The sequence below is a fragment of the Oncorhynchus tshawytscha genome, linkage group LG14 (genome assembly GCF_018296145.1).
Source record: "Oncorhynchus tshawytscha isolate Ot180627B linkage group LG14, Otsh_v2.0, whole genome shotgun sequence".
In the NCBI taxonomy this organism is placed as follows: Eukaryota; Metazoa; Chordata; class Actinopteri; order Salmoniformes; family Salmonidae; genus Oncorhynchus; species Oncorhynchus tshawytscha.
Window position 1 is genome coordinate 29442676 of NC_056442.1, and position 16865 is coordinate 29459540.

Sequence of the window (16865 nt, forward strand, 5' to 3'; positions counted from 1 at the left end):
TACCTGTGGATGTATTTCAAGGCCAACCTTCAAACTCAGTGCCTCTTTGCTTGACATCATGGGAACGTCTAAAGAAATCAACCAAGACCTCAGAAAAAAGACTGTAGACCTCCACAAGTCTGGTTCATCCTTAGGAGCAATTTCCAAACGCCTGAAGGTACCACATTCATCTGTACAAACAATAGTAAGCAAGTATAAACACCATGGGACCACGTAGCCGTCATACCGCTCAGGGAGGAGACGCGTTCTGTTCCTTCTCCTAGAGATGAACGTACTTTGGTGCAAAAAGTGCAAATCAATCCTAGAATAACAGCAAAGGACCTTGTGAAGATGTTGGAGGAAACAGGTACAAAGTATCTATATCCACAGTAAAAACTAGTCCTATATCAACATAACCTGAAAAGCCGCTCAGCAAGGAAGAAGCCACTGCTCCAAAAACGCCATAAAAAAAGCCAGACTACGGTTTGCAACTGCACATGGGGACAAAGATCATACTTTTTGGAGAAATGTCCTCTGGTCTGATGAAACAAAAATAGAACTGTTTGGCCATAATGACCATCTTTATGTTTGGAGGAAAAATGGGGAGGCTTGCAAGCCGAAGAACACCATCCCAACTGTGAAGCACGGGGGTGGCAGCATCATGTTGTGGGGGTGCTTTGCTGCAGGAGGGACTGGTGCACTACACAAAATAGATGGCATCATGAGGAGGGACAATTATGTGGATATATTGAAGCAACATCTTAAGACATCAGTCAGGAAGTTAAAGCTTGGTCGCAAATGGGTCTTCCAAATGGACTATGACCCCAAGCATACTTCCAAAGTTGTGGCAAAATGGCTCAAGGACAATAAAGTCAAGGTATTGGAGTGGCCATCACAAAGCCCTGACCTAAATCCTATAGAACATTTGTGGGCAGAACTGAAAAAGTGTGTGCGCGCAAGGTGGCAGAAAAAACCTGACTCGGTTACACCAGCTCTGTCAGGAGGAATGGGCCAGAATTCACCCAACTTATTGTGGGAAGCTTGTGGAAGGCTACCCAAAACGTTTGACCCAAGTTAAACAATTTAAAGGTAATGCTACCAAATACTAATTCAGTGTATGTAAACTTCTGACCCACTGAGAATGTGATGAAAGAAATAAAAGCTGAAATAAATAATTCTCTACTATTATTCTGCCATTTCACATTCTTAAAATAAAGTGGTGATCCTAACTGACCTAAGACAGGGAATTGTTACTAGTATTAAATGTCAAGAATTGTGAAACTGAGCATATACGTATTTGGCTAAGGTGTATGTAAACTTCCGACTTCAACTGTAGCTATGTCCAGCTAAGCTTATGATAGACTAGGTGGCATTTTTGGCCATATTTTATAAACCTTACCTATCCATTCTTCTCAGATCTACACAGAAAATGACACAGGAGTAGGGTTCTATTTGGAATTGGGCAATAGATTTCTACATTTACAAACTACTCCTCTGTGCACAGCCACATCCTCTCCACAGTAGGCTGGGCGAGAAAAGTCATCATTAATCTTTGTGGAACAGTGGACTGTTGAGATGGACCAACTCTCCAAGAACTGGTTTATCTGAAGTGCATAAGAGTGGATAAGCAAATGAGAAACTAAAGGATACTCATTAGGAGTTTGGGTTACAGGAGTGATGTCAGATAAATACTGTATGTGCTTTAGCCAGGCTTCCTAGTCTCAATGATACCATCATCTTCAATAGGGTTTCTGACCATGGCCGTTATGGATCACGATAATGGGAAAGCTAGTCTGTCTGACTGGAGGGTAATCCTATGCCGTCCAGCCAGGGCCAGCCTGTTGTGTTGTGTTGGACACTGATGGATTTCCTCCACAGAGGAAATTGGTGGATAAGAGGAGTTTACACAAAAAAAGCATTCAATCCACTGATGGATGAATGAGACAAGATGCAGACACATTACACATCACAGTACATTTTAGTGTCAGAATACAGATATGGTATTACTGGAATTTGTGATTTAACAGTAGAGATCTTATTTTTGCATCTTTGGCTCTGAGGCTCTCTCTCTCTCACTTTCACTCTCTGCAGTGGAGACAGCCTCTACAAGTCCTCTGCACTCAGGCTGTGAGTTCAGGGGCCTAGGGCACGGTCCAATCCTCTAGAATCCCCAGCATTAATGTTTAATCAGATTCTATTCTGCACATTGAGGAGTCCCTCGAAGGAGATCTGAATACAATAATGAGACAGACTGCTGACATGACTTGCTGCCACCAGCATACCACCCTTCATCCCACTGCTGGCTTACTTCTGAAGCTAAGCAGGGTTGGTCCCTGGATGGAAGACCAGATGCTGCTGGAAGTGGTGTTGGAGGGCCAGTAGGAGGCACCCTTTCCCCTGGTCTAAAAAATAATATCCCAAAGCCCCAGGGAAATGATTGCCCTGTGTAGGGTGCTGTCTTACGGATGAGATGTTAAACGGGTGTTCTGACTCTCTGTGGTATCTAAAGATCCCATGGCACTTAGAGGAGTGTTAACCCAGGTGTCCTGGCTAAATTCCCAAGCTGGCCCCCATACCGCCACCTAATCATCCCCAGCTTACAATTGACTCACTCATCGGCCAGATCAATGTGCATTATTAAGCTCCTCATAAATCCTACATTATGCCCCGTCAGGGTCTGAGCTTTGGTAGTAGCAGCATGGTTTGGATAAAGCGTATTCAATTCAGTATGTGTGTTATCTGTGTGCTGTGTGTCTGAACATACTTATGTAAGAGTTCAGGGAACACGTGTGTTGAGGTGTGTGTTTTCCGGTGGTAACACATGAGAAACCTGACTCCTGGCTGATACAGAGTGCTGCTCCTCTTGGGTCAGAGATGACTGGAGAGCTTCCACACTACCACCGGCATCATAGCTACCTGTCCCCCTCTATTGAACTTTACTCTAGACAGGAACGGCCTGACTGCAGTTAGCTGGGGAAAGATGGAGGGAATTCATTCTAGCCTGCACTTAGGACAATACCTGGGTGAACGGGGATTGATAGGATACAAAAACAGAGAGAGAAAAAGAGAGGACATGAAGAGAAAGGGGTGTGAGAGAGGCTGAACTTAATGATTCAGTCTTGCTCTGTTATGGTGTATGACAAGCAGCCCTAGACTACTCCTCTATTGCGCCCATTAGCCATCATCCTGTATCCATCAGGAATCCAGGAGCGCCGGTGTCCAGACCAGAATAACAGGGATCTATCCTGCTGCTCCTGGCTTCCATACTGGGGCTGTGTTTGAGTGTGTGTGTTGGAAGTGGAGATCGATAGGGTGTAATGGCAAATTATGGGCTGGACCGCTGTCAGGGGAGGAAGCTGTTTCCCACCACCACAGAGAATACATGTAAAAGCCTTAATACTTAATATAAACACAAATATCTATGATTACTCTTTTTTAAAAGGTTTTCTTTACCCCTTTTTCGCAATATCCAATTGGTAGTTGTCCCATCGCTGCAACGCCCATATGGACTCGGGAGAGGCGAAGGTCAAGAGCCATGCGTCCTCCGAAACACGACCCGGGCCAAGCCACACTGCTTCTTGACACACTACTTGCTTAACCTGGAAGCCAGCCCACCAATGTGTCGGAGGAAACACTGTACAACTGAAGTCACTGTGCATGCGCCCGGCCCGCCACAAGGAGTAGCTAGAGCGTGATGAGACAAGAACATCCCGTTTGCGAGTTAGATTACTTGCTCGTTATTACTGCATTGTCGGAACTAGAAGCACAAGCATTTCGCTACACTCGCATTAACATCTGCTAACCATGTGTATGTGACAAATCAAATTTGATTTGATTTGATTTGAACCCTCCCCTAACCTGGAGAACGCTGTGCCAATTGTGCGCCGCTTCATGGCTCTTCCAGTCGCAGCCGGCTGCGACACAGCCTGGGATCGACCCCGGATCTGTAGTGACGCCTCTAGCACTGCGATGCAGTGCCTTAGACCACTCCGTCCCTCGAGTAGCCTATGATTACTAGTTAAAACGCACTGGGCTGGGGCTGACTGCATTGAATTGAAATAGCAGTTGAGATAAAAATAAGTCAGAGTTGATCGATCTGATAAATATGTATTTATTAAACGTCTACATATGTACATTCTAAGAGAATAAGGCATTTAAGTTAAATTGTAAAAATATATTTTTTTATAAAACCACAAATACAAAAATAACACTTACCATGTTTGATAAATGACGACTTGAAAATATGTTGTACATTTGGTCCCTGGATGAGGTCAGAGGTGTGGGTTCAAGGGTCAGAGTCGAGAGGCCAAGCTGCTCCCGACAGAGGTGATGGCAGCCTTCTCTCTCTCCTTAACCTGGATCTTTTCCCAGTTCACCTCCACCTGATCGGGGGGGATTAGAGAAGTGGGTCAGTCTAATGGGACATAGTTTGATAGAAAGTGCACATTACCTCTTGTAACAAAATCCTGTCTAGTTTCTAAGAGAAGAAGTCTTTACTACTACAGCTGGTTAGTGTTCACTATATGACAGTCAAAAGCAATGACATATCCTAACCTGTCAGCGTACTGCATGAACCTCTTGTTGGTCTCTTTCTTGCTAAAGTCCTGCAGGAACTTGGAGGCTGTAGGCCTGCACTGTGTCCACATGGGTCTTATGTTTTACTGCCAGCTCCAACGCCCTGAGGACACATGAAGCTTTCAGTCCCATTCACAGATGCATATGTAAGACAGACAGACCAACAGAAAGGCATGTCAGAGAGACAGAAATATTCAGATTCACAGGCAGACAGACATTTAGAGACAGACACACACCCCCACACCTGTCCCAGTTGTAGAGGTTGATGTGGACCTGTATGGCTTGGTAGACCAGCCTGTAGCAGAGTGGACAGTAACATGTGGGCCACTAAAGATTCCTTAGATGGCAGATCCTTGATAGAGTTAATATACTGCACCATAACCACCTGGAGAGAGAAAGAGAGAGAGAAAGAGATTGATGGAGGTTCTTACCTCTCCAACGGCAGCGTAGGCCACCTCCACTGTCGTCATGTCCCTATTGGCCATTGCCATGCCGGCGAGACACACCCACAGCAACTCGTCCTATAGAAACAGAGACAGACATTAAGCAAAAAGGAAATTACATTTGCCATGCACACATTGTCTTAGCATAAATAAACACACACACCACGTACGCACACATACACACACACACACTCACTCACACACAAACAAACGCACACATCCACACATGATAGGGAGCAGGCATGAGTGCCAGGGGACAGTGAGCCGGGATATGGGGATATTTGTCGGGGGGCTGCTCAGCCTGACAGGCTGGTGGTGGCGCCGGGGCGTAGCGCGTGGCCCAGCCCTGACCACAAGGCCCTGCACAGGGGGGCTAGCTTAGCCCTGCTCGCCTGGGTCATTAAAGGGACGGGGCACTGAGAGAGGAGGGCTGTGTGTTATTAGAGGGATGGGAGGTCCATTACACTGGCGTCTCCACATGGACACTCTTCCCATTACCAGTCTGCTCATCCTCACAACACAGGCCTCGTTAGTGTCACTCTGCAGGGCACACACACACACACCCTGTAAACTGACTTCTGTGTGTGTGATTCTGATATCATACTCATTCAGGACATGGAGACGTACTTCGACAAACATGCAGGCACACACGCACACAGACATAATGTCACCATAATGTCACTCCCATTCACTCTTAGTCACACTCAAACTACGCCACTCAACATTATCATTGAAAGCAAAGCCCAGAACAACATCCTGATGCATCCTGTCATCTGAATCCTTCATTAAGAAAAACAACATTGGCCATAAAACTGTGAAGACAACAACAAAATCATCCTTTGCTAAAGCCACTAAATGCTGGTCAGAGAGAGATGGGCCAGTATCCTCCAATCAGTGGAGAGATTGTGGTGTTGGCTCACTGTTAGAGCCTGGCTGGGGATTTAGTCACACTGCTGGGCTGCCCATGTTTGTGTGACTGTGTACAGTATGGTTGTTTGTGTACAGGTCTATCAGCATGTGTGTGTCTATGTGTGTTGTGTGCGTGCGTCTGTTACCAACAATCAGTGCCATGAAAAGTATCCACAAGGGGCTAATCCTCCATACCTGGCTGACAGGACTTCCCCACAACACTCCTCCCACTCCGGGAAAAACCACACCAAACGGCCACGAAAGACCAAACCCTTACCAGAAATGGGGGAGGAAGGAGGAGGGGTGGCTATTTAAAGTGGTGACGCTCCTTCTTCCATACAGTGCATTCAGGAAGTATTCACAACCCTTAACTTTTTCCACATTTTGTTGTGTTACAGCCTGAATTTAAAATGGATTAAATTGAGATTTTGTGTCACTGGCCTACACACAATACCCCATCATGTCAAAGTGTAATTATGTACAAATTAATAAAAAATGTAAAGCTTAAATTTCTTTACCCAATAAGTATTCAACCCTTTTGTTATGGCAAAACCTAAATAAGTTCTGGAGTAAAAAATGTGCTTAACAAGTCACAACGAGGTGCATGGACTCACTCTGTGTGCAATAGTGTTTAACATGATTTTTGAATGATTACCTCATCTCTGTACCCGACACATACAATCATCTGTAAGGTCCCTCAGGTTGAGTAGTGAATTTAAAACAAAGATTCAACCACAAAGACCAGGGAGGTTTTCCAATGCCTTGCAAAGAAGGGCACCTATTAAAAATACATTTAAAAAAGCAGACATTGAATGAATATCCCTTTTAGCATGGTGAAGTTATCAATTACACTTTGGATGGTGTATCAATACACACAGTCATTACAAAGATACAGGTATCCTTCCTAACTTAGTTTCCAGAGTGGAAGGAAACCGCTCAGGGATTTCACCATGAGGCCAATGGTGACTTTAAAACAGTTACAGAGTTTAATGGCTGTGATAGAAGAAAATTGAGGATGGATCAACAACATTGTTGTTACTCCACAATACTAACCTAAATGACAGAGTGAATGACAGAGTGAAAAGACAGAGTGACAGAGTGAAAAGAAGGAAGCATGTACAGAATATGCAAAACATGCATCCTGTTTTCAATAAGGTACTAAAGTAAAATTGCAAAAAATGGCTAAAATAGAAGTTCTAACACACCAGTCAGTTTGGGTTCCGTGTTACTGTTTATTTTGGCCAATATATATATATATGCGGCCAATATATGCTGCATTGAGTTGTTATTTTACCTGAAATGCACAAGGTCCTCTACTCTGACAATTAATTCACACAGAAAACGGTCGTGCGAGCGGTGTCGTCAGTCTGGCTTCTCAAATTGATGCCCAAGAGACCAAACAGCCTCAGATCACGTGCTCAGATCATGTTTGGGTCTCGGATTGGACAATGAAATACACACGCTCGCACCTGCAGGCAACGTGCAGATGTTTCATTTCTCTCTCATGCCAGCGCAAATTATGTGTCGAGGATAAAAGTGGGACGTCCCTCATTATAAACAAACAGTCAGTTAAATTCATGGTGATGCCATAATTTTCAGATCTATTATAAGCGATTAAAAATACGAAACAACAATGTAATTTAACCAATTGACTGGCCAGAGATCAGAGCATTCATCAGCAAAGACGCAGTGCAAGCTGATAGTATTTTGGATAACCAAATTTAAGTCAAAATGATTGATGAACTCGAAGTGTATCAGCTATATGGTGATTAGCAATTCATAATTTACATTTTACCGGTAGTAGTAGGCCAACCGATAACACCACAATGGAATGCGTTTGAAGTGTTGATGCACCGCCGAGAACAGCAAGCATGTCCAGCAAAGTACATCGCCAGCGGCACGCACACACTTCGTGCAGTTCAGCAAGTGGGGGCTTTTCGTGGCAGCCAGACGAGACAATCGAATGAGGATGCGGTGAGGATTTGGGCTCGAATTTAGTCACACTTGCTCTATATATATTGATGCTTCTAATTGTGCATTTTATAAACACATTTTTTATGATAATACAGTCATAACTTTTTTTTTTCAAATAATTTTTGAATATGATAGAATATTGCATTCTATTATACATCCTGAATAATGTTCATTTGTGTATTATAATAATCATCTGACAATCAGTCTGAAATTGAATATTTATCCGATTGTTCATGTCCATATAGCAGCCCAGAACAATGTGGTAAACTACTGTTATTCCTTTACCACCTAATGATTTGATTTATTTATATATATATTTTTCGCTCGCTCTCCTCACTTTTCTGGGGGGAAAATCCGTGAAACAATTTTGTCCAGCCTTACATGCTGACCAGACCGGACAAGTCGCAGAATAAATGTAGAAATCCATGTTATTCAATTATTGCACCCACACTGCTCGCACTCGCCAATGACCGTCTGCGTTACCAAGGGCTAAAATAGAACTTCTTTCTATTTCTGACGCAGATCGCGCTGAAAGTCCTGCCTCGCAGCATGATCTACATCAGTAATAGAAAGGAGTTCTATTTTAGCCCTTGGCAACGCAGACGCTCGTTGGCGCGTGCGAGCAGTGTGGGTGCAATAATTGAATAACATGGATTTCTAAATGTATTTTTCGACACTCGCGCTGGTCAGCAAGTTAGGCTCTCACTGGGGTTGGGGTTCAGGGGTTGGCTGTGTGTGTGTGTGTGTTGGGGAGGTTAAATACATAAATGGTGTTACCCAGGCGAATTATAAACTAATTCAAAGCTGCTGGTCGTGTCTCGTTAAAGCTCCACTACAGTGGCTCCGTCATGGACCCTTCACCATTCCAAGGCCCAGGGCTAAAGGCATCACTACAGACCCGGGTTCGAGCCCGGGCTGTATCACAACATGGAAAGATGTGGACATGGAAAGACGTAAATGAACGAGAGAGACTCAACTCTTCCTCAGAGACTCAGTGGGGGGTGTGAGACACCAACACAGGAGAGGAACATCACAGCGACAGACATGATGATGGCTGCCGTCTTATCAGCTCTTAATCAACCATGCTATTTTGTTTGTTACTTGTTTTGTAATTTTTTTTAAATTGAACCTTTCTTTAACTAGGCAAGTCAGTTAATAAATCCTCTTACAGCTACCCCCCTACTTATGCATATTCTTGATTTAATTTGAAAGAAAACACTGAAGTTTGTGTAAATACAATGAAAAAAACATACGTTTTTTCATTTTTATATCATCATCTTTAAAATGAACAAGACAAAACAAACATTCAGATAGGATGATGGGGACAATTTCAGTGAAAAACATAAGAGGGCAACAGTACTTGTGCAAAGTTTCAGAATGACAACTTCCAAAATGAGTGTGCTACATGACATTTATCATGAAGTCACCCAGGTGTCCCACACAAGTAGCCCAAATGTCCCCAAGTGGCCAAATTGGTGAAGTTATACATTTTGAATGGAATAACTATATACAAAATACCAAAATGGTATTCTAACACCCCCCCACCAAAAAATTGAGAAAAGACATGAAAAAAATATATATACATTTACAAAATAACACTTTCAATATTTGGAAGACCCTCAGTCCTCTACACAATATTGTGCTGCTGATGCCATGTGCCATAGCAGTCTCTTTCTGCTGTAAAGCAGAGGGTCACCAAGCATGTGGTGCAGGTGATGGGGGTCTTCATTTTGCAAAGAACACAGCTACGCCTCCATGCTGTGCTATTTTGGCCCGGAGGCACATCCATGCCTGTAGAAATACATTTGGGCAGATGAACACCACTTGTGGCAGGAGCTGGATGAACCAGCTTCAGTGGGGGATGGACACCTTGGCACTGGGGGCTCCCATTCGGAGTCAGTGTCACTGTGTAAGAAAATGTTCAGTTAGAATAGTTTCACATATGAGCCCACGAGAACAGGTATAATAAACAGATATATATAGAGTACAGGGAACATAAGGTTGAATATATTATTATAGAGCTGCTAGATCTACTGTCTCATTTATATTATGACATTTCAGCTAGATCTACTGTCTCTATTATATTATGACAGACCAGCTAGATCTACTGTCTTTATTATATTGTAACAGACCAGCTGTATCTACTGTCTCCATTTCACTTTGGCCATTGCTGTGGACTTGCCCTCCCCTCAACAGCTTCAAATAGGCTATTTAATTTCACAAATAATATTTCATATTATTAATTTCAAACAACGGCATTGGCATGAGAAAAACTTACCAGTCCAAAACGATGTCCTCTCCGTTCAAAAAATATTCCTCCATTTGGGAATCGCTAAATTAATCGTCCTCCAACAATCTCTGTCTCATTTTCCTGATCAATTTCTTCTAAAATTGTGTGTACATCTGTATATCTAGACTTAGATTTACATTTCCCTGACTTACTGATTGATATATAAACAGCTGAAGATGCACTTTACCAAAACAACGCTGTGCGTAACATGCTTTGGTCCTTCCGGTATGAAACTTCAATGGCGAATGACCCTCTTTACGACACAAGTTGGTCTTCCAACACATAAACATTACATATTGCCGTTTACCTCAGCTCATTGGCTATCTACCCAGCTAGATTTCAAGACGATCCGTGGTCATTGGGTTAAAATACAGCCAATCAACGAAACAGCAGTCATATCATTGGTGCACAATGATGTCATTACTTGTTGTCGGTTTCTTTCAGTCAATACGTCCCGCGAAATGACCCATCTTTTTGGTTGTGTTACAAACAAACCAGTTGATTGTAATGAAACCAAACATGACTGGAAAAGTCACATTTTGTGTGTGTATTTACATCGAATGTGTCGTCAAATGGAATGAGACGGAATTCACGACACAAACGGTTCACAAAATGTTTCGTGTTAGGCTATAAAAATAGATTTTATCAAACAAAAGACCATTCATTGTGTAACAATTAGCATTGGGATTGCAAACAGAGGAAGATTGTCAAAGGTAAACCATTTATTTTATTGCAGTTTGTGATTTTGTTACGCCTGGGCTGGTTGAAATAGTTGTTTTTTATGGTGCTCTATCCTCAGATAATCGCATCGTATTCTTTCGCAGTAAATCCTTTTTAAAAATCTGACAACGCAGTTGGATTAGCAAGATTCTAGGCTTTCAAAACGTGAGACACTTGTATTTTCATGAATGTTTAATATGACTATTAATGTAGCAATCACCGTATGTTGTCGAATTTCATCCCGCTAACGGGTTCTGTGCGCAGAGAGGTTAAGAACAAATTCTTATTTACAATGACGGCCTAGGAACAGTGGGTTAACTGCCTTGTTCAGGAGCAGAATGAAAGATTTGTACATTGTCAGCTCAGGGATTCGATCTATCAATCTTTCAGTTACTGGCCCAACGCTCTAACCACTAGTCTACCTGCCGCCCCGTAACGTTGCTGCTACCGTCTCTTATGACCAAAAAGAGCTTCTGGACATCAGAACAGCGATTACTCACCTCGAATTGGACAAAGAGTTTTTCTTTAATACGTCGGATGGGGAGGATATACTACAAACACCCAAACAGGCCCTCATCCACGTAATTTGCTCAAGAAGGAAACAAAGATTTCGCAGAAAGAGATCAGGGTGCCTTGTGAGGATCAGGCGACGAGTAGCTAATCTGCCTTTGCCATCCGTCCTGCTAGCTAACGTTCAATCGCTAGAAAATAAATGGGATGAACTGAAAGCATGTATGTTCTACCAACGGGACATTAAAAACTGTCATATCTTATGTTTCACTGAGTTGTGGCTGAACGACGACATTAATAACATACAGCGGGCGGGTTATACACCCTATCGGCAGGATAGAACAGCAGCCTCTGGTAAGACACGGGGCGGGGGGCGATGCATATATTTAAACGGCAGCTGGTGCACGATATCTAAAGAAGTCTCAAGGTTTTGCTCACCTGAGGAAGAGTATCTCATGATAAGCTGTAGACCACACTATCTACCTAGAGAGTTTCTGTATTTTCCGTAGCTGTCTACATACCACCACAAACCGATGCTGGCACTAAAACTGCACTCAGTCAGCTGTCTACCGCCATAAGAAAACAGGAAAATGCTCATCCAGAGGTGACGCTCCTAGTTGCCGGGGGACTTTAATGCAGGGAAACTTGAATCAGTTTTACCTCATTTTTATCAGCATGTTAAATGTGCAACCAGAGGGGAAAAAAACTCTAGACCACCTACACTCCACACACAGAGACGCTTACAAAGCTCTCCCTCGCCCTCCATTTGGCAAATCTGACCATAATTCTATCCTCCTGATTCCTGCTTACAAGCTCAAATTTAAGCAGGAAGCACCAGTAACTCGGTCTATAAAAAAGTGGTCAGATGAAGCAGATGCTAAACTACAGGACTGTTTTGCGAGCATAGACTGGAATATGTTCCGGGATTCTTCCGATGGCATTGACTAGTACACCACATCAGTCACTGGCTTTATCAATAAGTGCATCGAGCACGTCGTCCCCATAGCGACTGTACGTACATACCCAAACCAGAAGCCATGGATTACAGGCAACATTCGCACTGAGCTAAAGGGTAGCGCTGCCGCTTTCAAGGAACGAGACTCTAACCCGGAAGCTTACAAGAAATCCCGCTATGCCCTCCGACGAACCATCAAACAGGCAAAGCGTCAATACAGGACTAAGATTGAATCGTACTACACCGGCTCCGACACTCGTCGGCTGTGGCAGGGCTTGCAAACTATTACAGACTACAAAGGGAAGCACAGCCGAGCACTGCCCAGTGACACAAGCCTACTAGACAAGCTAAATAACTTTGCTCGCTTCGAGGCAAGTAACACTGAAACATGCATGAAAGCATCAGCTGTTCCAGACAACTGTGTGATCACGCTATCCGCAGCCCATGTGAGAAAGACCTTTAAACAGGTCAACAAGGCCACAGGGTCAGACGGATTACCAGGACGTGTACTCCGAGCATGCGCTGACCAACTGGCAAGTGTCTTCACTGACATTTTCAACCTCTCCCTGTCTGAGTCTGGAATACCAACATGTTTCAAGCAGACCACCATAGTCCCTGTGCCCAAAAACACGAAGGTAACCTGCCTAAATGAATACCGACCTGTAGCACTCACGCCTCTAGCCATGAAATGCTTTGAAAGGCTGGTCATGGCTCACATCAACACCATTATCCCAGAAATCCTAGACCAACTCCAATTTGCATACCGCACCAACAAATCCACAGATGATGCAATCTCTATTGCACTCCACACTGTCCTTTCACCCCTAAACACCTCCCTCTGCAACTGGATCCTGGACTTCCTGACGAACTGCCCCCAGGTGGTAAGGTTAGAAAACAACACATCCGCACAGGGGTGCGTGCTCAGTCCGCTCCTGTACTCCCTGTTCACTCATGACTGCACTGCCAGGCACGACTCCAACACCATCATTAAGTTTGCCGATGACACAACAGCCTGATCACCGACAACAATAAGGCCTTTCGGGAGGAGGTCAGAGACCTGACAGTGGGGTGCAAGCATAACAACCTCTCCCTCAAAGTGATCAAGACTAAGGAGATGATAGTGGACTACAGGAAAAGGAGGACCGAGCACACCCCCGTTCTCATCGACAGGGTTGTAGTGGAGCAGGTTGAGCGCTTCAAGTTCCTTGGCGTCCACATCACCAACAAACTAACATGGTCCAAGCACACCAAGACAGTCGTGAAGAGGGCACGACAAAACCTATTCCGCCTCAGGAGACTGAAAAGATTTGGCATGGGTCCTCAGATCCTTAAAAGGTTTTAAAGCTGCACCATCAAGAGCATCCTGACGGGTTGCTTCACTGCCTGGAATGGCAACTGCTCTGCCTCCAACCGCAAGGCACTACAGAAGGTAGTGCGTAGGGCCCAGTACATCACCGAGGCCAAGCTTCCTGCCATCCAGGACCTCTATACTAGGCGGTGTCAGATGAACGTCCTAAAAATTGTCAAAGACTCCAGCCACCCTAGTCATAGACTGTTCTCTCTGCTACAGCACAGCAAGCTGTACTGGAGCGCCAAGTCTAGGTCCAAGAGGCTTATAAACAGCTTCTACCCCCAAGCCAGAAGACTCCTGAACAGCTAATCAAATGCCTACCCAGACTCATTGCCTCCCCCACTTCTATGCTGCTGCTACTCTCTGTTATTATCTATGCATAGTCACTTTAATAACTCTACCTACATGTACATAATTACCTCGACACAGGTGCCTCCACACATTGACTCTGTACCGGTACCCCCTGTATATAGCCCCGCTAATGTTATTTACTGCTGCTCTTTATTTATTTGTTATTCTTATCTCTTACTTTAAAAAAAAGTACTTTCTTAAAACTGCTTTGTTGGTTAGGGTCTTGTAAGTAAACATTTCACTGTAAGGTCTACTACACCTGTTGTATTCGGCGCATGTGATAAATACAATTTTATTTGAATAAACAATCGGACAGGCACGAGAGAACCGGACAGACACGAGACAACAAGACCGACATGAGACAATAGAACAGACCACACAGAAATGAGGAAAGAAATTTGACACACTGAGACCTGAGACAAGACATTGAGATACACACACACACCCCACTTCCAAAGGGTGACAGTGAGTTCCCACGCTGCCAGTTGTTACCACGCTATGGTGGGGGCAACCCATAAGGAGAAATCACATTCACTGATCTGTGGCCCCCTAGCCCGCGTGGCCCCTCTCGGGGGCTGAGTGTTTCCCCTGGGGCCAGGGCTCTGGTTCTGTGGTCCCTCTGGCCCTGCTTTGCTCTGCTGCAACCCACAATGTGCTAGCAATTACAGGCCGCTAATTACACCATTTATCATAAATAACTGGCTTTTAGAGAGGGCTCAGAGCTCATGGCTCAGAGCAGCCCTCCACTCCTGGGTAGGGTAGGGGCAGGGCCAGGGAGACAGCAGCCCTCCACTCCTGGGTAGGGTAGGGGCAGGGCCAGGGAGACAGCAGCCCTCCATTCCTGGGTAGGGTAGGGGCAGGGCCAGGGAGACAGCAGCCCTCCACTCCTGGGTAGGGCAGGGCCAGGGAGACAGCAGCCCTCCACTCCTGGGTAGGGGAGGGGCAGGGCCAGGGAGACAGCAGGCCTCCACTCCTGGGTAGGGTAGGGGCAGGGCCAGGGAGACAGCAGCCCTCCACTCCTGGGTAGGGTAGGGGCAGGGCCAGGGAGACAGCAGGCCTCCACTCCTGGGTAGGGTAGGGGCAGGGAGACAGCAGGCCTCCACTCCTGGGTAGGGTAGGGACAGGGACAGGGAGACAGCAGCCCTCCACTCCTGGGTAGGGTAGGGGCAGGGCCAGGGAGACAGCAGCCCTCCACTCCTGGGTAGGGTAGGGGCAGGGCCAGGGAGACAGCAGGCCTGGTGTTAGCCATCTGGCCCTGGATTATTTCACACCATTATTCTATTTTCAACATAATGTTAAGAGTTTTTTAAAGATGTGTTTTGTACAGTATTAGGTGTTGAATATGATGTGTGCTCTGCTCTATACAGATCAGACTCATTCTGCACCGGACCAGGGAGTCACCATAGAATGTCCCCACGAGAATGTCCCCTCTCCTGTCAGGTGTGTGTTACCTTGGCAAAGCGGCAGAGGCGCAGTGCGTCCTCCCAGCGAAAGTAGGCGCTGTACTCATGCAGCACGGTGGTGTAGGTAAGCTGCTGTACACCAACGAGCCGTCACCTGGGTCCCCACATAGTTCAGGATGTGGGCCGCACGGCTGAACTCACTGTGGAGGGGGACAGACCGACAGATATAAAAATACATTCTGTACACACAGCCACTCAGCCGAAGGGCAGCCACTCAGGAATCTCTTCTAAACAACTTTACCACAACATGAAAACATTTCAGATGAAGCAGTACCTTTTATTTCCGATAATGGGGAACTGATTTCTCTGTGTGTGTGTGTGTGTGTGTGCGCACATGTTACCTGAGTGTTTTAGCCAGCAGGTCCAGTGAAGACCGCACCGGGATAGTGCCACACAGTGAACTGTGTGTCCTGAATACCACACAGGATGTTAGCGGAGTCATTCTAGGACATGGTGTGAACCTATTGAGCAGGATAGAGACAGACAACACACTCTTATTGACTACACTCAGAATAACTAACTATAAGCTCTACCACATGGTGTGTAGACCATAGTGCATGTGGGTTATGGTTAGAAAGATCTATCTGGTAGGCTTTAGGTGCTTAACAACACAAAGCAGTTTGAAATCTATCTCCCCCTCCCTTTCTCTCTTTCCCTCTCTCCTACCTATCTTGCAGATGTTGTGTTCTCTGTAGAGGCGATGCACAGCGGTCAGGTACAGGTCACGGTTCTTGTCTATGACTGCGATCTTCCTCTCGCTGGACGGGCCACACTGGTCCAGACCTATCTCCACCACCTCCATCTGGAACGCACACACACACACACACACACACACACACACACACACACACACACACACACACACACACACACACACACACACACACACACACACACACACACACACACACTGAAATGGGAGGCAGAAAGTTGTGTGAGAGAGGCCTGGTTCACATAAGCAGGGCAAACTGAACCACCAGTGTCAAACCCCACCAGTCCCCATAACACATACACTTACAATAGTGTCTTTTGATACACATCTCTTCTCAACACATGATCACCCAAATCACAGGCCACCTCCTCTCGTCCTCCACACTCTCTAGTCCCCAGTACAGCCCTGAGTACACAGGAGGACTAGGAGGGAACAATTGAGGCCAGATCAGAGGGAAGAGACTCAACTCAGAGGGAAGAGGTGGAGGAAAGGGGAGACAAGAGGGAGAAATGGGGGAGGCAAGAGAGTGGAAGGGGGTGCCAGCAGTCTGACCCTACAGCTCCTGGCCCATACTCCCCAACAGGGGTGTATATGCATGTGTGTGACTGTGTGTGTGTGCGTGTGTTTCAGAGC

The 16865-nt window shown here is 45.3% G+C and overlaps 1 long non-coding RNA gene across 7 annotated transcripts in view; it reads right to left on the bottom strand.

The window, feature by feature from the left end:
* LOC112266965 overlaps positions 1 to 16865 on the bottom strand; it is an 85056-nt gene that overhangs the window by 7310 nt on the left and 60881 nt on the right. For all 7 annotated transcript variants that reach the window (XR_006078827.1, XR_006078831.1, XR_006078826.1 and 4 more), the window contains 6 exons: positions 16187 to 16322; positions 15862 to 15981; positions 15509 to 15660; positions 4986 to 5075; positions 4534 to 4657; positions 4195 to 4361 (listed from right to left, as the gene is read on the bottom strand). This is a non-coding gene — a long non-coding RNA (uncharacterized LOC112266965). The remainder of the gene's footprint in view (positions 1 to 4194; positions 4362 to 4533; positions 4658 to 4985; positions 5076 to 15508; positions 15661 to 15861; positions 15982 to 16186; positions 16323 to 16865) is intronic.